This window comes from Mustela nivalis, assembly GCF_964662115.1.
Source record: "Mustela nivalis genome assembly, chromosome: 7".
In the NCBI taxonomy this organism is placed as follows: domain Eukaryota; kingdom Metazoa; phylum Chordata; class Mammalia; order Carnivora; family Mustelidae; genus Mustela; species Mustela nivalis.
This window is the reverse complement of record NC_139026.1, coordinates 9,523,666-9,542,521: the sequence shown is the minus strand read 5'-3', so window position 1 is coordinate 9,542,521 and position 18,856 is coordinate 9,523,666. Positions and strand designations below refer to the sequence as shown.

The window sequence follows — 18,856 nt, the reverse complement described above, 5'->3', positions numbered from 1 at the left end:
GATCTTCTCAGACTTCAGCTAGGGCTTTCTGTGCTTTAGAAAGGAGTGAGGACCATTCCTCATGTGAATAAAGGCAGAGTGTTTTGAGATTGGCTTAGGGCTCGGGCTAGGATCAGGACACTCAGTCTGGGGGCAAGACCAGGGCTCAGACTGGGGCCAGTGTCTGGGCTCAAGCTATAGCCATGGTAGAAGTTTATTCAGGAAGAGGGTAAGGGCTTAGTTTGGGGTCAAGATCAGGGGTCAAGATCAAGGGTCAAACTCGGGCCAGGATAAATGTTCAGTCTGGGATCAGGATTAGGGTTGTCTAGGTTTGGAACAGGGCTCAGTTTATAGACAGTGTCAGAGATTGTTTATTTTGGAATTAGGGTAATGGCTCAGTCTGGGGTCAGGGCTCAGGCTACAACCAGGGTGTGTATTTCTGGGGTCAAGATCAGGGTCCAGTCTGTGGCCAAGATCATTTTGGGTTTAGGATCAGGCTGCTGGCTGGGGTCAGGGTCAGGGACAGGCCTTAGGCCCAGGCTGGGGTCTAAGGTCTGGGCTATTACCCAGGTTTGATGGACAATGTGAAGCTAGGGTCAAGGCTCCCTCTGCAGCTGGGCTGGGGTCGAGGCTCAGCAGTGATGTGGATCAGGACTCAGTTTGAGACTCTGTCTTAGACTGTTCTTGATCCGGGCTGGTTTTTGTGTCTTGCTCCCTAGTAGCTCAGTCCATCGAGGTTTTCCTGGCTGACTCCAGTCTCTGGAAGTCTGCCGTGGACCTGGCAACATCGGCGTGTGCCAGGAGAGCATAGCAGGGAGAGCATGAAGAGGAGGGGGCCCTCTCTCTGGCTAGCCCAAAGAGGAGGCCAGGGAGTGCTGTGTGTGAGAGGGACTGGAGGTTGGCCACAGGGGACAGGTTGGCCTCTGGGGGACCAGGCTGGCCTGGGCAGGTGAAATCCTGACTTTCCAGGGGCGTGAGAACCAGGCCACTGGTCAGGGGATTGCCAACAGACTTCTGGGGGTGGGATGAGGTGGAGGAGGGTAGAACAGGAGAGAAAGAGCGATCTTGGGGGCGTCTGGCCCTTCCTCCCGTGCAGACATGCTTTGTAGGGTGACAGGTGACTGTGCGTGTGGACACGCGTGTGTGCCATGCGTGCTGGGAAAGTGACTGTGGGCGTGGCTGTATGGAAGGACTTAGGTCTGGGGGTGAGCTGGTGATTGCACGTGCATTCAAGGGCACGTGTTTGGCTGGGGGCAGGGCCAGGATGGGGGCAGGCTGACGCCAGGCTTCCTCCTCTCCATCCCTCCGTCCCCCGAGCTGCTGGCGCCCCTTCTTCAGCCCCCAGCCTCCGCATCCCGTGAGGGTCCAGGCCATCCCACACGACTGGCATCCGAGCCCTGGATCAGCCATCAGCTGAGAGCCTGGGACCCAGCAGGAGACACGCAGGGCCAGCCCTTTCTGGAGCTGTTCCTCACCAGGGACTTGTTCAGGAGGCGAGGGGCAGGGAGACTCTCGGCTCCAGTCAGGGTCATAACCGCACACCTTCCCTCCCAGATGGTTCAAATACAGCTAATCCTGACACTCCCTGCGGGAATCTGCCCCGGGACGGAGAGCAGCCGCAGGCAAGCAGAGAGGGAGCCCAGGGGAGGACCATGGTGGGCAAACAGCGGGGACTCCAGCTAAGTCAGGCCACTGTCAGGGAGGAAGTGGCACCCCTCTTGTGGGAGGTGGGGGGCAGTCACCTCGGTCTCCAGCGGCCTTTTAAGAAGGTTGGGGCCAGATCTACAGGATTCCAGCTACCCCTCCCTGCAGGCCCCTTGCCCCGGCTTAAGAGGGGGAGGACGCTCCTTGGAAGTCTCTGCCACCATCCTCTGTGTCGCTCTGTGTCCTCCTCCTCCTCCCAGCATCCCCCACCCCTGGGCATTCTTTCTGGTCTGCAGATTAGCTGCATATTCACAAAGCCGGGAGTCAGGGTCATTATAGGGTGTTAGGGCCAGAAGGGGCCGGAGTCCCACACTGGCACGTGCAGCCAAGTGAGGGCTCCTTAGGGTGTGTCCGGGCCTGCCCTGCACTCGCGACTGTGCACTGAGCCCCACTGTGTACCAGGCCACAGAGGAGAGACCTCAGGGAACCCTCTGTCACCCAGGGGGAAGGCCAGGCTAGGGGAGCCCCGGCTGCAGAAAGGGACCTCGAACTAGGTCTGTAACTAGGAGGAATGGACTAGGTGCGGTGTGTGTGTGTGTGTGATGCGGGTGGCCCCGACCTTGCCGACAAAGAGGGAACTTGGCTGTGGGGCCGCCTTTGCCAAGCTCTTCCTCATGGTTTGGCAAGAGGCTCTCCAGTAGGAACAGCACAGTTGTCGGGTTAGACCAGGGGTGGCGAGTCTTGGCTCTGATGCTTTCTAGCCCCGTAACCCGGAGAAGCTCACGGACCCCTCTGAGCCTTGTTTTATCCCCTATAAAAGCAGGGTGCCGGCCGCTGTCTCCTGGAGCCACGTGCACACGATTGCCTCACTTGTTCCATCTGTTAAGTGGGGTCATAAGACTGTACTCCTCTCATGGTCTCAGCAGCTAACTCGGACACATGGGCACAAAAGTCCCAAACGACACAGAGATACTCTTCACATCAGAGTTCGTTTGGGTTCTGAATCTGGATGGCAAGAATCAGATGCCAGGGTTCAGCTCCTGAGCCATCAGTGAAATATGTGTGGTTCCTGAGTTTTGGATGGTGAAAGATATAAAAAAGATTTCTCAGAGTCTAGTTAGTTCCTAAATCAGACCTCGAGACATATCTGTTTGTTTACAAGTTACATACAAGTACTACGATATTAAATATAAGTTAAGTAGAAGTTTCAAAATCACGAGAGTAAGAATAAACATGGAAAGCAATGCTGACATTTTCTTTTCGCACCTCACTGGGTCCTTCTGTGTTTCTCCCCCGATGCCCCACCCTTCCAGAACATTCTTGGTCTGAGGCTGGAGGTGCTGATGGGTTCCCCTGGAGGGCAGGAGGACCCTGGGGGAGCCTAGTCAGAGAAACACCATTTATTTGCCTCTGTCCGACTCACCCCAGCGCTGGGGCTGGACACGAAGAAGGAGAGGTTGACATCTGCCTGAGGGAAGTCGGTGATGTCTGTGCGGCTGTTTCTCTTATTCACAACCGGGTCTGCAAAAGAACAAACTTTCTTAAAATCGAATGAAAACGTCCTTAAAAAACTCTGCCTGGTGCTTTTCTCCTCCCAGCAGTAAAATCGGCACAAGACATTTACCATTTTGACCATTTTCAAGCGCGCCGTTCAGCGGCGTCAAGCACGTTCGCAGCGTTGCACAGCCAGCATCGCCGTCTGACTCTAGAACTTTCTCATCTTCCCAAATTGAAACTGCCTGTTCTGCCCCCAACCTGCAGCCCATGGCAACTACTGTCCTCTTTTGTCTCTCTGAGTTTAACCCCTCTGGACACCACATCTCAGTGGAGTCACACGGAGTTTGTGTTTTTGTGTCTGGCTCCCTTTGCTGAGCGTCAGGTCCCTGGGGTTCGTCCGTGGTGTGGCAGGCGTCCGAATTCCTTTCCATTTTACGGCTGAGTGATATCCCGTTGTCGGTATGGACCACATTTGGTTTGTCCGTTCACCTGTCGATGGGCGCTTGGGTCCTTGGCACCTGTTAGCTGTTGGCAGTGATGCTGCCATGAACACAGGTGTACAATGATCTCTCCCAGTCCCTGCTTTCCATTCCTGGTGACTTTTATAGACAGAAGTTTTTGACAACTTCTCCCATGGCTTGGCGTCTAGTTGATCCCGGTTTTGTAAACATCAGCGGGTCACAAGGACTGTCAGAACCGTGTGCAAGAGCGCAAGACGTTATGGGGCTGCGGGGAGAGGAGCCTGCAGGGAGGGACAGACGGGGGGCGACTTGGTGACTGTCTCAGAGTTCCCCAGACAGACTCGTTGTCGTGGAGGGCAAAGCATGAAGGGCGGAGGGGGGGTGGCGCAGCTGAGCAGGTGATTGGGTCTGGCTGAGGAGCGGGCATGGGTTGAGGGGCTGCGGGAGAGAAGCAGAGAGAGCGGGGCAAGGAGCAGCCCCTGGAGGGCGTGGCTGACCCAGCTCCAGAATGTGGGTTTCTCCTGGACGGAGGAGGACGACTCCAAGACCCTCCGACAAGTGTGGAGGAGCGCTAGGTAGGACTTCTCCCTGGGGTCTGGTTCCGCTGCAGGTGCCTTCTTGGACCAGCCCGAGCGGAGGCCTCCACCCCACAGCACCTTTGTCTCTTCTCGGGGTCTCCTGGCCCCTTGGAGGTCCCCGGTCTCTTCCCGGTCCCTCCGGCCACATGTGAGCACCTTCTCCGGGGTGCTTGACCTCTTCATGCATTGGACATTCTGAGGTTTAGCTCAATCCCCTTTCCCCAAAAAAAGATTCCATAAGGGATCCCTTTGCTGCAGACACACACGCACGCACACCTGTTCCCACACTCGTGTGTTCGCACACACGTGCATGTGCACAGGTACTTGCACACATGCACAACACACCCGTTCCCATGCACGCACACACTCATTCACAGCACCCCCCACATGCGCACTCACACACACACCCTCACACATGCGCACACTCACAACGCCCACACTCACACACACACCTATGTGTGCAATCACAGCTCCCACCACTGTGTAGCCTCCCTTCTCCCCTGCTCTCCCGTCTGCGTCATTGCCAGACTTTTCTGCGGGCCAGAACCAACTTTCACTGAGAATCCCCAAGGCGTCAGACAGTGGGCGTCGGCTCTTTCCACTCCTCGTGACAGCCTTCCGGGGTGGAGAGCATCACACCATTGAACAGATGCACACACTGAGCCTCGGGAGCGGGTGGTCCCACAGGAGCCACTGGGTCTCTTTTCGTGGTAGCTCTGTGTTTTTTCTGTGTCATAAACTCCCCGAGTCAAGTTGGCAACTCCCCCCCCCCCAGGGCCAGGACCATATCTGCTCCTTCTGTGTCTCCTACGTGAGCTGGAATTCTGGAGATGCTCAATGAATTCTTGTAAACCAGTGACTCTGAATCCTGATGTCGAGGGGTGGTCTCAGAAGCCCCTTATGCTGTTCCGCTGCCTGGAATGCTCCCCCTCCCTTTCAGGGCCCAGTCTGGGGGCTCTTCTTGGAGCCCCCTACCCGTCCTCTGTCCTCCATGTTGGCGTCACTCTCTTTGGAGTCACCTCTCCTCAGGACGGGACGGTCTTGGTAATTGTTATTTACTCTTCTGTCTTCCCTGTGGGATAGGAGCTCTGTGGGGCAGGGCTGTCTCTGGTTCACCTTTGGGAGCCCAGAGATGCTCCAGAGGCTGCACCCTGGAAAGGAAGCGCTTCGCATGCATGTTTGGTCCAGTTCCCCACTAAGGGTCCTCCCGCTGCTCCTGGGAGAAGGCTTTTGTGGAGGAATTTTTCGGGTGCCTCTGCCTGTATCCCCCTGTTGTCCCCAGGCATGTCGGCCTTCAGGGGTACCAAGCTGGGGAGGAAGTGGGGTTTAGTCGGTGCCCTTGTCCATCCTCCTGGGCACTGAAGCTCTCAGTGGGCCACCCCGCTTCCTTCTCTCTCCTTTATGCCCAGAGCAGCTGGCTTAGATGACCTTGGGGTACCAGGACCCCTTCCCCTTCAGCAAGGACAAGGCGGGGTGCAGGTACCCCAAGAGCTGGGACTGCCCCTTTCTCTGTAGCCAGCCAGCACTCACTCTGCCATCATCCTGCCACCTCCTGGACCTCAGTTTCCCTGTCTGTAACACCAGGGCTTGTCTCCCTGAGCCCAGGGCCCTCCCCAGCTGTGCCCTCCTGCACCTGTGAAATTCTGAGAGCAGAGGCGGGAAGGAGAGATGGCCCCTCTTTCCCCGCCGCCTCTCCCTGTCCCCCAGGGTCACCCCAAAGCCTCCCCCTCCCCTGACTCCCTGGAACTTCCCTGCAGCTGCAGGCCTGGTGAGACAATTGGGTGTTTTAGAGAAATACATTTTTGGGCTAATTTGCCATGCATAAGTGTTTCTCTTACCCTTTAAAGGCGGAGAACAAAGAGGCCTTTCTGCACCCGGGCAGGCTGCTGGGGAGGGGACCGCAGCTGTACCGGGCCGGCGACCCTCCTCCCTCCCTCATCCCTGTGAGCACCCCACCACGCCGCCCACCGCCCCCCCCCCCCCAGGAGAGACAGCCTGGACTTTCCCAGCCTCCCCCAGCCCCCTGCCCTGCTGCCTCTGAGGCCCCTCTGGTCCTGCCCCACCCCAGCCCCCACCCTCCCACCAGCTGCCCCAGGCGAGAGGGAAAGCCTGCGTGGGTGAGGGGATGGGTGGATGGACGGACGGGGAGGGGGCATGCCCGGGGAGAGCGGCTTTCTACGAGGCTCGCCAGGGCGGCCAGGGCCTGGCTGGGTGCGTGCCAGAGCTCCTGCGGGTTGCGGGGGGCAGTCACGGGTGTGGGATGGTGTCAGTCATCAGGTGAATCACCAGTGTCGTGGGGGGGATGTGGCAGTCTCTCCATCCACTCATTCCTACGTTCATTTGTCCATTCCTTCCTTCAGCTAGTCTCTGCTGTGCTCCCACCGTGTGCGGGTCTCAGGGCACCTGCATCCCGGAGCAACAGCGAGGCGCTAATGATTCCAGCAAAGCACGTGGGGTTCCGTATTTCCAAGGGGCGGCGGCACCTAGGGGGGCCGTTGCTCGGGGACAGGGCTGGGGTGCAGAGGTGTGGGAAGCAGGTGCTTCGTGCTGCCTGCTGCATAATGGAGGGCCACGGAGCTCCTTAGCAGCTCCCCTTGCTGGCGGTGAAGGTCCTGAACGCGGCAGATTCAGCATCACGCCCTCCCAGGTCATGGTTCACCATCATCCCTTGCTCAAGCCGTTCCTTCCCCTGGAACGCCTTGCTCTCACTCTTGGCTGTTTGGAGGCCACACCTCTCCTCTTCTGGGGCCTTCTCCTAGCTCCCCATCCTCCTCCGTCGGGGCTGGGCCCCTCAGCAGTCCTGTCTGTCTCCCCCAACACATTGAGAGAGCCCCGTGGGCGCGCACACATCCACACAGGGCCCTGCTCCCCCACTGTCTGCACTTTCCCCCCATGTTCGTGGGCTCACTGAGGGCAGGGGCCTTGGGTGTCTTCCCAGCAGGCAGCGCAGCGGGAGAGCACAGCCCTCTGTGCTCAGGAAACGAGCGTGCAGGGCTGGATAGCCCTCGTCTATACTCAGAACGGCAGCGGCCGCTGTTTGCTGAGCACTTACGGCGCCAGACCCTGTGGGTGACATCGGCTCACTCACGAAGTCGTAACCCCTGTGGGAGGCGGGCGCTGCTACCTACCACTGCTCTGCAGGTGGGGAAACAGATCCAGAGGGCTTGAGACTTTGCTAAAGACTGGCTCGCAGGGGAGGAGGCGTGAGAGTCCTTGCTCTAAACCGCTGTATCTGGATCCCACAGTCTCCCTGGGGTGGACTGGCAGACGCTGGCCTCTCCTTCCATCCCTGGGCGCTGCCTCTGCCCCGCGTGCGCCTGAGAGAGGGCGAGTCACCGAGGCTGAATGGCAGCGTGTCGCCCCACAGTGGAGCCATGTAAGGCAAGGCCAGCCAGGGCAGGAGGCCAGGGCTGCTGCTGTCCCGCTGCCACAGGGGCAGGCGTGACCTTTGGTCCTTGGACTTCAGGACCAGCGAGGGCTTCAGAGCCCCTTTCCAGCAATCTCACTTGGTTTCCTCGAAGTCAGCACACCCGAGGGCACGAGCGACACCTCCCAGGGCTCCACGGGTCAGCACAGGGCGACGGACACGGGCTTCGCAACCTTCTGTGCACGTGTATATGTGCACGCCTCTGCACGCACACGCATCCGTGCCCGGGTGTGCCCAGGTGTGGGTTGGCCAGGGCATGTCTACCTCGGGGTGATCAGGAGATGGAGAGGCTGAGACTTGAGGGAGGAGAGTGGCTGCATCGTCACCCGGAAGTCTCGGAGCGGGATCGAGAGGAAGGGGCAGCCCTCTACCCCTCACATGCTTCCGAGTGTACAGATCCTCCGAAAGCTGGAGCAACGCAGGCAGAAAGCGAGATGTGGCTGTTTGCCCCGGGGGGTTGAGGGGGAGCCCCGCTGCGAGGGGCAGGCGGCTCTGGGCCTGTCTGAACAGGGGCTCTGAGACTCACCAAAGGCTTTGCAGGCCTTGGCTGCGAGCTCCATCACAGTCCTTGATGGGTAGTCGTGGGGGCTGACTGCGTGCCTGGGGGCAGGGCTGGGGGTGGGTGGGCCCGGCCTCTGCCCTTGCAGAGGAACCTGTAGTCTGAGAGATCTGTTCGAGGATCTGAGGGGTGAGCGGTGTGGTCTCTTGGGTGTGTATTTGGTGGGGGGGCGGAGTGAAGGCTGCTGAGGGAGTTTGGGAGGTTAGGGAGGGAGAATTGAAGGTTAGAGACTGATAGGGAGAGGGAGGGCCCCTATTCATAGAATCCTAGAATGTAAGTCCTTTGAAGATGACCTAATTTGAGTCCAGTTTATGCAGAGGGAAACTGAGGCCCAGGGACAAGGGATGACTTGCCCAAGACAGCGGAGTCCATTTGAGTCCATTCAACAGGGATTTCCTAAGCCTATGGGGCACCAGGCAGAGGACTCAGCCTTAAATAAGGGCCCATCTTGCCTCAGGGGGCTGTGGTCTGGTGGGGCAGTGGACACACAAACAGATAAGGACCGTCCAGTGCCATGAGTGTGACCATAATAGGGTGTACAAAGCAGCTGGGTGAGGGGGAACGGAGGACCATTACCTAGGCAAGACTTCTTGGCAGAGGTAGCATCCGGGCTGGGCTTTGAAGGATGAAGAGTTCAAAAGACCGAACAGGGAAGGAAGGCATTAGTTTCCAGGTGACCAGGTGGTTTGTGTCAGTTTCTGTTTTTGCCACCCCTGAAGGCGGCCACCAGTGCGTCCTGCATGGGCACCCCATTCTCTTGGAGACCCGAAGCAGGCTGGGACAGCAGGGGGGGTTTTGGGTGTTTCTGTCCTCAGACGGGGGAATGGATTCGGGGTTTCCCAGGACTCCGGGTTTAGCCTGGCTGCAGGGCCTTGATTTGTCCCCCTTCCACTCAGTCAGAGAACATTGCCTGGGCACCAGTTATGACTAAACCTTACCCACTGGGGAGGATTGCGAGAGGCAAAGAGGAAAGGAAGGCATTCCAGGAGAAGGGAACAGCAGGAGCAGAGGTATGTTTGCTGGAACACAGAGGTTTATTTCATGACTATCTTCTGTTTTGTGTGGCTGGAACAGGGGCCATGAAGGGGGCAGTTCTAGATTCATCTGGAAAGATCTTCCACTGCTGGAGCTGGAAGGCTCTAGCGAGGAGTCTGGGCTTTAATCGGTGGCAAAGCGGGAGATGCTAATTGATTGTGAGCACGAGCAACTCCGTCAAGAGCCCAAGACCATGCTGGGAACTTGAGAGAACCCAGAAGCCTCCCGGGGAGCCAGGAGATGGCCCCGCTAGACACGGTATGCTGGGAAATGCTTGACAACCAGCTCTGTTGGGGCAGAGGGTGGCCCTCTAAGGATGGATTTCCACAATGTAAATGCTCCCACCAGGGCTAATTTCAAGCTTCCCAGCTGACATCAACAGGCTTAGAATGTTCCAGAAAATTTAACAGTTGGCTCTCCCATACCGGTATGAGCTGACTCCTGCACACCACGTCCCCCGGGATGATCAGCTGTCATGTCCAGTGCTCAGCCCCCTTCTCTCCAGGTTTACTTCCGGTGTGCCCTTCATGTGGGAGCCCAGGAATGGAGACCTACCTGAGAGGTTTGTCCATGCTCAGTGGGGTTCTGACTGAGCCCCCAGGCCCTGTGGGTTTGAGCCTTGGTTCACCCAGTCCCATGCTGGATGACCGCAGCTCACCCCTCACTCCTCTGGGCTGACATGATGACGCAGAGGGGACGTGTGGGTGGCAGAGAACAGAGCCGGGAAGGCCTCAGGGGGCTTGAGTCACCGCTCTCTGGGGGTAGGGACCAGCCCCACCCACCCCCAGCTCATTCGCCTGAAGATCCATCAGCTCACCAGCTGATGCTGGGGCAGGAGGGGACCTTCGGGGAGAGAGGACAGGGGACAGGGTGGGGGCACTGAGAGCCACGTGGGCTCCAGGCTATAGACCACCAATGCCTCAAAGTCTGCCAGGGCAAAGCGGGTTTCTGGGCCTTGATACAAGTTGGTTCCTTTGCCCGGGGCCACCCTCTCCCTCCCTGTCTTTTGGCAAATTCCTGCTCAATCCCAGGCCTCAGCTTCAACACACCTCTTCCAGGAAGCAGGGCCTAAGAGCCCAGGACCCGTGAGGCCATGAATAACCTTAGTCTTTCTCCAGCTCATCTGTAAAATGGGAACAATGGTACCGTGGAGCCTGTGGGACGGCTCCGAGTGTCACGTTACTCCTTAGTTACTGCCCCTTCCCCCATGTCCCTTCCTAGGCAAGCTTGGCCTCTGAGTCCCCACCGTGCCTAGCAGACACACCTTCAATCAGGTGGTAATCATGGCCATGTCTGTCTCTACCGCCGGACAGTGAACCCCTGAAGGTGGGGATTGGTTCTGAGTTGCCTTGGGGGGCTCCAGGGCACAACCCGAGCCCAGCCCGGGCACCAGCCTTGCCCTGTTTTTAGGTCCCTGGCCTTGGCTCCGACCCCAGCCAGGTCCCTGGCCTTGGCTCCGACACCGACCCGCTCAGGGTCCTGGCTCAGTGGCTGCTCCCCACAGAGACTGGGTTTCCTCGTGTGTGACCTGGATGACCTCTGAGGTTACTTCTTCCAGCCCCCAAAGGCTGTGAGTCCCTGTCCCAAACCCGAGTCACCATCCCGCCCCCTGGACCAGCACCCCGCCCCCTCCGCTTCCCTGCTCCATCAATGGCTCCGCTGTTCTCCAGTGACCCAGGCGTGAAACTTCAGAGTCATTTTTGACTCATCCGCCTCTCTGTCCCCTCACGGCTAATCACTAGCCACGACAGTTTTTCCTTCGAAATGTTGCTCATATCCGTTGTCCCCTCTGGTATTCTGGTCCCCTCGGTCTGCCGCTGGGATGATGGCGCCCACTTCCTGACCGGCCAACATCCTCTCTCCTCCCGTCACGGCCGTCTCCCCAGCAGAGCTCTGGAAATGCCACCCCTGTGTACCCCCCACCCCGGGAAAAGCACACCTGTCCCCTGGCAGGGGATGAGCTCCTGGGTGTGCGCAGGAGAGACCGGCCGGAAGGGAGGTCTTGAGAGGAGAATGGGGTGCACGCCCCAGGTCGCTGTGGCTTGTCTCTAAGCGCTCATACACTCATCTGGTCGGGGGACCCAGCGCTGCGTGCGAGGCAGGGACTCTGTCACACCCGACAGGCCCCATACTGTGGGGTGTACAAGGGGCTGTGGGTGCTGACTCAGGGGCCTCGGCCCTGAATCAGGAAGCTTCACGGGGGAAGTTGGTTCTTCAGAATGCGGATTCCGGCCCGGAGACAGCCTGTCCGTGGAGCAGTCAGAGGGCCGGGGAGGTGCTCGGGGTGGCGGGTGCTGGGAGGGGTGAGGCTGGCAGGGTGGGAGGCGGTGAGGTGAGGCTGAGCAGGGCTGGGTGGGCTGGGGAAGGGCCCTGGCTGTAACCTCAGCGACCCTTTCCTGCCATCTGTAATTCAAGTCTCCTGCATAGAGCTGACATCCCTGGCAGGGTCCTCTCTGTGACAATCAAAGTGATAGCCTGTGGCCCCGCACTCTACGGTTCGCACAGTGCTGGCCTTCCCCGGCTCCTGGTCCTGCTTTACCAGCCCCGCGAGGTGGCACCGGCAGCTCGTCTGTCACTCCTATTTGACAGATGAGGCAGCTGAGGCTCAGAGAGGGGAAGGGGCTGGTCCGGGGTCCCCAGCAGTCCTCGCCCGCGGGAGGCTGGCATTTCCCTGGCCCCGGATGCCAGCTCTAGGGGTTGAAGGGAGGGAGAGAGGGGCTCAAGCTCCAGGGCCCCTGTCCTCCTGGGGAGGGGCTGGCTCCGTGGGACCCAGACCGGGGGGACAGGCCAGCGGCTGGGAGGCTGGGAGGGAGGATTGCTCCCATGGGTCCTCAGCAAAGCAAACCCCGCCGGGCTGGCGCGCCCCCTGCCTGGGCGCCCTGGGGCGGGAGTCTGCCGGGGGGAGCAGGAGGGACTGGCTGGCGGATTTGTGTTTCCACTTGATTCCCTCAGTTGTTTTTCCAGAGCTGTGGCAGGATCCTGAGGGGTGGGGCGGAGGCGGGGAGACCTCAGGAAGGCAGGAAGGCTGGTGGGGGGGGGGCGCCCCCACCGCCCGCCCCCCATGTGACTCCTCTGACTGACGACAGTGCCACATGGAAGGGCCTCGAGGCTTCCGTCCTGCGCTGGCAGGACGAGTGTGTGACGTGGGCCAGGGCGCTGGGCCCATACTGGGTGACTTCCCGCGTGACCTGCACTGTCTCAATGCTCTTTCCATTGGAGGCCAACCCCTCCGACTGTGGGGTGGGAGAGGCCTGTGACCGTCACCTGACCCCCACGTCCAGCACAAGCCCAAGGGGCAGGTACCTAGGGCCAAACGTGGGCAGGGCCGGGGAGGTGGTGGCGCCCTGAACCCTGGGATTTTGCTCTCCCAGTTCCCCTCCAGCCTGTCCGGTGACCCCTTCTCAGCTCGGTCTGTTGTCCACAGCCAGGACCCCTTCCTCCTGCTGCCTGCCAGCCGCATTTCAGGCCTGCTGCCTTGCCATCAGGCCATCTGTCTCTCGACTTCCCCAGACCTGGCCACGCTGGGCTCGCTGTCCTTGCTGGTTGAGTTTCCTGCCTTCCACAAGTGCCCACACTCTGGTCCCTGGGCCCCAGGCCTGGCCTCTCCGCTTGCAGTCACCTGTGTGTCCTGGTCCTGTCTGCCCTTCTCAGATAGTGGCAGGAGGAGCAGGGGCAGCTACTCCTGGCTTTGGCATTCTGCTCACCAGAGTCCTGGCCCTTGTCTGGAACTCAGCTTCCTCCGCAGTGAAGCAGGGCTGAGGGGTACAGAGCCAGCAGCCTCCCAGCACTAGATCTGAGGAGACAGGGGCCTGGCACAGGGTTGGGGGGAGGCGGGGAGGTAATGGAAGCTCTCAAAGGAGCCAGCCTCACACCAGCTCTACAACCCTGGGTGAAACTGACATTTCCCTGAGCCTCAATTTCATCCTCTGTAAATTGGGTATAATAATAGTGCCTTCCCTTAGTACTGAATGACATGCCCCCGGGGGAGGGCTTCCCCACCTGGCCTGGGGTGAGGGAGGGCTTCCTAGAGAGGCCGCCCTCATGGCTCTGGATGGACAGCTCCAGGGAGGTGGAAAGCAGGAGCTTTAAGCTGAGACTGGGAGTGGGGGAAGGTGAGACCTGGGGCTCTGGTCCCGGGGGAACAGGGGCTTTCCAGGACCTCACCCCAGTGTCCCCACCCTGCCTCTCCACCAGGGGCTGACGTCACTTCCTGTTCTGCAAGCTGGCTCCCTTCTCTGTGGCTTTGCTTGTACAGGTCCTTCTGTGTCCAGGCCCTCCCACCTCCCTAATATGCACAACTACAGCTTGACTCTCCAGGAAGATTTCCCTGCCATGGCCATCTCCCTCCCTCTCCTGTCAGCACCGCCCACTGTACAATCCACTGTGTTGGATTATCTTGTAAATGGCGCACAGCCTGAAACCTAGCAGGAGCCCAGGACCTGCTACCCCTCCCAGAAGCAGTCTCCATGATGGCTTCACAGGCATCTCTGTGCCCAACCCTTGCTACCGTCCTATGCGGTCAGGAGGGCTAAGGGACCATCGACAGTTGATACAGTGGCCGGGGAGGTCCAGGGGGCTGCCCAGGGCCCACAGCAAGGTGGGGAGCAGACAGGAACACAGCATTCACTTGCACTTTCTCTCTCTGTCTCTCCATTGCCGTCTCTGCCTCTCTCAGTCACCTGCCGCCCCCCAGCACAGAGCTCTGGGCTGGGGCCCAGTAGGGGCATGTTTCCTTTCTGTTCAGCTGTCTGTTAGAGTCTGTCCTGTCTCTGTCCGTCTGGGCCATGCAGCCTTCCTTCCCTTCCCGACAGCCTGTTGGAGGGTCCCCTGACATTGTCACCATTCTCTGTAGCCACTGCCCCACGCTACCCACCGCTGCAGACCTTGACCTGAGCTGAGCTGAGGAGCCTGCAGTTGCTCTGAGAGCACACAGAGGGTGCAGGGAAAGCCCTCATTAGGGGTGGGGAGGCGCTGCCCCTTTCCAGCTGGTGACCTGAGCCATCGCTTGCCTCTTGGAGGCTTAGTCTCCACCACCCGTGCCCCCCAAGAATGAAGTGCTGCCTTTTTATGCTCACATCAAACCTGCAAAGTGTGTCTGCTTTTACAGTGGAGGAAGCTGAGGCCCTGGGAAGCCAGGGACAGGCCTGAGCTGGGGGCTGGCCGGTGGGCCACCGAGCCTCTGCTTTGCTGGACCATTTGTAACATCTCAGCACTGTGGGACTCGGGGGCGGGGTTGGGGGGCAATGTCCTGAGAGCTCTTCGTTAGGCTGTAAAAACTCCCCAAAGAAGAGGCTCTGTTCTTCGAGCGGGGGTCAGGGTCCCTGAACCCCATGATTATGAACTGCTCCCAGCGGTGGGGGACAACCTTGTTCTCTTTAGGAAACTGCCTGGTTCCGTCCTTACCATGGCTGGTGCTGGGTCATCGCTAATTCAAAGAATGATTGGACCCTACTTAGGAGGGGGTGGGCGACATGGGGGAGTAGCCACGGGGAATGGGAGCACATAGGGTATGGGGGGCTGGTGGGTCTCTAGTCCTCACCCTTGGCCTTCTACAGTTTATCCCTTGCATGGGAACCACGATGTCCTTGTTAAAATAGAACTCGGGCCCCACCACTCCCTGCTCCAAGCTCCTGCAGGCCCCTCCCACCTGGGTTCCTCCAGCATCCCCCCTGCTCTGAACCCTGTTCTGTGGCCTCCCTGTGTCCCCCTTGCTCCCTCTGTTTTTGCCACTCTGGCCTCCTGGCTGCCCCTAGACCCCCTGGCACATTCCCTCTCAAGGTCTTTGCACGTGCTCCTCCTACTGTCTGGAACATTCTGCCCCAGACATTCTTCTTCTCTTCATTCAGACCTTTGTCAAAGAGCACACCCTTCCAGGGGCTTCCCCGATCACTGTTTCTGAGGCACACCCTTCCTGTCGGTCCCTCCCTGACCCTGCTTTGTTTTCCGTCACAGAGCCTGTGGCCACCGGACATTAGCTTGCATATTTGCTGGTTTATTGTCCATCCTGACAAGAACATTTTCTCTGTTTTGTCCACTGCTGGAACCCCAGAGCAGAACAGTGCTGGGCACATGACTAGTGGCCAACTCTTACTTGTAGAAGGAGGGAGGAAGAGGGGGAGGGAAAAACCTTTCTTCTGCTTATCCATGGACTGCCTCCCCTGTGTGGCCCTGTGTGAGGCGCTTCTAGAACAAGTACCATCAGCAGGGCAGACAGCAGCTCACTTGAGCCCCGCTGACCCCAAGGTAGCAATGGTCATTAAGTGGGTATAGGTGAGGGGCCCAGAGTGCTGTAGCTTCGTTTTGCCTTATTTGCGGTATTACCGGATGTGGTCTCTAGGAGCTAGAACCAGGGTTAGTGGGTGGAGAGTCGGGGAGGGGGAGAAAGCTGGGTAGGGATGAGAGAGATTTAATAAATTTGAGAACAAAATTTTCGAACAGGCCACACTGCAACAAGGAAGGGACGTCCTCGGGAGGAAATGGGCTTTCTGTCCGCAGAAGGAGGCAAGTGGGGTCTGGTGGCCCTGGAACCCGGTCCAGCCAGCCTGAGGGCCTGAAGCCATAAGATGTAAGGATTCAGGGGAGTCCTCCCCGAGGCTGGGGTGGGCCAGGCTCTGGAGTTGGAGCAAGCATGGGTCACTGGTCTGACCAGACCGAGGCAGCAGAAGCCATGGCTCCAGTCCCCGGGTCCGAAGGCTGCTGGGACTTGGCCAAGCAGCCATATTGGGCCTCTGGACCTGGGAACCGCAGACCAGGCCTGGGAGACAGGAAATCGCCCCGCTCAGGGCCCGAAAGTCCCCCTAGCATACCCTCACTCCCTCCCCACCTCCCACAGTGGCCTCAGGCCCCTGCGCCCCGCGCCCATGGGGTTAAATCTCTCCCTGTCTCTCTCTGCTCCAAGTTGTTTTCCAAGTGAAGCAGAGAATGGTTCTCTTGTTACCAACATGGCTTCTGGGCATTGGGTAATGCGCTGCCTCTTCTCCCTGCTCAACTCCACAAAGGGACCTTTTGTTCCTCTCCCTGCCCCTCTCTCTGGCTCTTCCCCGGCCCCCCACCCACCCCGACTACCTCCTCCCCGCCTCCCGCCCCACAGTGCACCCCTGGGCTGCGAGGAGTGACCGTGGTCTGGCCGCGGTGCCCTCCCTCTCCCGAGGCGCCCAGGGAGAGAGAAGGGGCCTTGTGGCCGCGGCGGCCATTTTGAGAGCGGCCATTCCGGGCGGCCCCTGGTTTCTGAGAGCTTGCGGGGTTGGGGAAGCCATAGCGGGGTGGCTGCGGCTCAACAGGAGGTCTCGTGGTGCACCTCCTATTCTCTAGGGAGAAGGGGGACCCTCCCACCGGCCGCCCCCACCTGGGCCGCCTCCTTGCACGGAGACAAGACACCTTCCCCCTTTCCACCATCTTGCTGGACCCGCACAGCAGCCCCCGAGGCGGGAGTGACCCCCGCCCTCGGCAGGTGGAGACTGAGGCTCCGTGGGGGTAAGTGTCTGTTCCGACCAGGGGCTCAGTGAGCAGGTGCTGCCGCCGGACCAAGCCATGTGCTCCCCCCCCCAGAACCCCCCAGGAAAGAGCCCTCAGAATGTGCCCTGACCCACGGGAAACACAGATGGAAGCTTAAAACCAGATTTACTGGAATTTTTTTGGAAATGGAGTTGATGGTGCCCAAGATGGGAGTGTCAGGAAGCCGGTCAGAGGTTGAAGTGTCTGCTGTCAGGGAATTCAGTCTCTATCCACTGTCCCCCTCACAGGGTCCTGCACAGCGGGCAGCAGCAGGCTGATGGCAACCGTGTTCAGATGAGGAAACAGGCATGGGGGAGACACACTGCCAGGACTTGGCACTCACCCAGCCGGCTCCAGCTCTGCCTGTCCCTTCCCAGGGCTGCGGCCCACCCCTGCAGAGTCCCCGGGGACTTGGGGAGGAGATGTAGGTCGATTGTGGCAGCCCCGGCCACCCGGTCTGCAATCACAGGAGCCAGACCCTGAGGAGGCTGTGCTCAGGTGCTTCCAACACCCACGGATTCGGCCATCTCACTCTGTCCCTGCGTCTCCAGAGCCCTGAAACAGACCACCTGCACCGTGCCAGCAGGGGGCACTCACCTGTAACCATCGAGTGGGGCAAGAAGAAGCAAGAAGAGGTAAAATGGGTAGATTGGGGATGGATGGGTGGGTGGGTGGCTCGGGAAACAGACAGAGAAGGGAGATTTATTCAGAGTTGAATGCATCCCTGGGCCTGCCCTCAAGGAGCCACACTCTAGGAGGAGAGACAGCTCAGCCAAGAGCCAGCGTGCTGTAAGACAGGGCACCTGCGAGCTCACCACTGGCTGGGAGGTTGGGGAAGGAAGGCTTCCTGGAGCAGGTGACCAAGGATGGAACCTGAAAAGATGAGGATGAGTGAACTAGGCAAAGAAATTGAGACAGAAGGTGGGAAGGGGCTGGCATAAGGAGAAGGTGAGTGGTGTGTGATGGGGGAACGGGCCATACCTGCGTGCCAGAGCAGAGTGGGGGCAGGGAAGGTAAGAGAGGTGGCCAGGGGAGGAACTGTGTGGGCTGCCAAGGGTAGTCAGGGGGGCTCCTGAGGACTAGAAGGCCCCGAGAAGTTACATGAACTAGATCCTGAGGGCAGCAGGGTGGTCACTGTAGGATTTTCAAGGGGTCAGGTTTGTGTTCTAGAAAGATCATATGGGCTGGGTCTGTGCCAGTCTGGTTTATTACTGTTTTCCCAGCACCCAGCTCAGTGCCTCACATATAGTAGGTGCTCAATAAATGTTTCGAATCAATACATGAACACCAACAGTGTACTTCGAGGTCATGGTTAACACTAGTTGTAGGACCCTGGGCTTTAGCTCCCTCATTTGTGAAATGGGGGTAAGGACACCTGTCTCCTGGGGGTGCCGAAATGGTGAAGGGTTGGGGCTTGTGACGGGCTTTGTTCAGTGTCCCGCATGGGGCCCACGCTCCATAGCTGGTAGCTTTCTGCCTTGTGCACAGGACACGCTGGGGGGCGAGCCCGAGGCCAGGAGCAGGTGGAGAGGGGCGGGGTCACCCTGGCATGGGGGCTAACACCAGCGCTGATCAAGGGCTTAAGCTCTTCGAGAATTTTACTCTTAAAACCCTCAAAACAAGCTAACGAAGAGGGCATTATTGTCACCCCTGTTTTATTGTCCAGGAAGCCTGGCACAGAGAAGTGAAGTGATTTGCCCAAGGCTGGGGGTGGGGGTTGAGTGGGACGGAAGGGCTCTGGACGCCAGGGCCCAGTGACCCCTGAGCTGGTGACAGTGGCAATGGTCTGGGCAGCCACGGGGGGAGGCGGCCCAGTCTGAACGGTTGGACCAGAAGGTGGGGGCAGGCAAGGGGCGGGGAGGGAAGCATCAAGGCTGCCCCTCGTTTTCTGGCCTGGGTGACCCAGCAGAAGTTCATTCCATTTCCTGGGTGAGGGACACTGTGGGACGGGCAAGCTAGGGGAGGAAGAACACACGGAGTCTGGGTGGAGAGGCCCGGGAGGTCCGGCGTCTGGGGGAGAGGTCTGGGCTGGGGATGTGGATGAGGGCGAAACAGGCTCCTGGGGCAAGTGGGAGGCATGTGGGGTCGGGGGGGAGGGCCCCACCCCTGGAGCTGGTGGAGCAGAGATCAGGTCGCGTTTGCTCTGTGCCAGACATCACCCTGAACCCTTGTGTTACCTTAT

The 18,856-nt window shown here is 59.2% G+C and overlaps 1 long non-coding RNA gene across 4 annotated transcripts in view; it reads left to right on the top strand.

Annotated features, from left to right (window-relative positions):
* Window positions 1–17,955, top strand: part of LOC309869313 — a 45,560-nt gene extending 27,605 nt beyond the window's left edge. The window contains exons 2-3 of one of the 4 annotated variants that reach the window (XR_014314113.1): window positions 15,619–15,745; window positions 16,492–17,955. This is a non-coding gene — a long non-coding RNA (uncharacterized lncRNA). Of the gene's footprint in view, window positions 1–9,223; window positions 9,439–15,618 lie in introns of those variants that run through there. The other 3 variants (XR_014314114.1, XR_014314116.1, XR_014314115.1) reach the window with 3 other exon arrangements.
* Window positions 17,956–18,856: the final 901 nt, after the last annotated feature.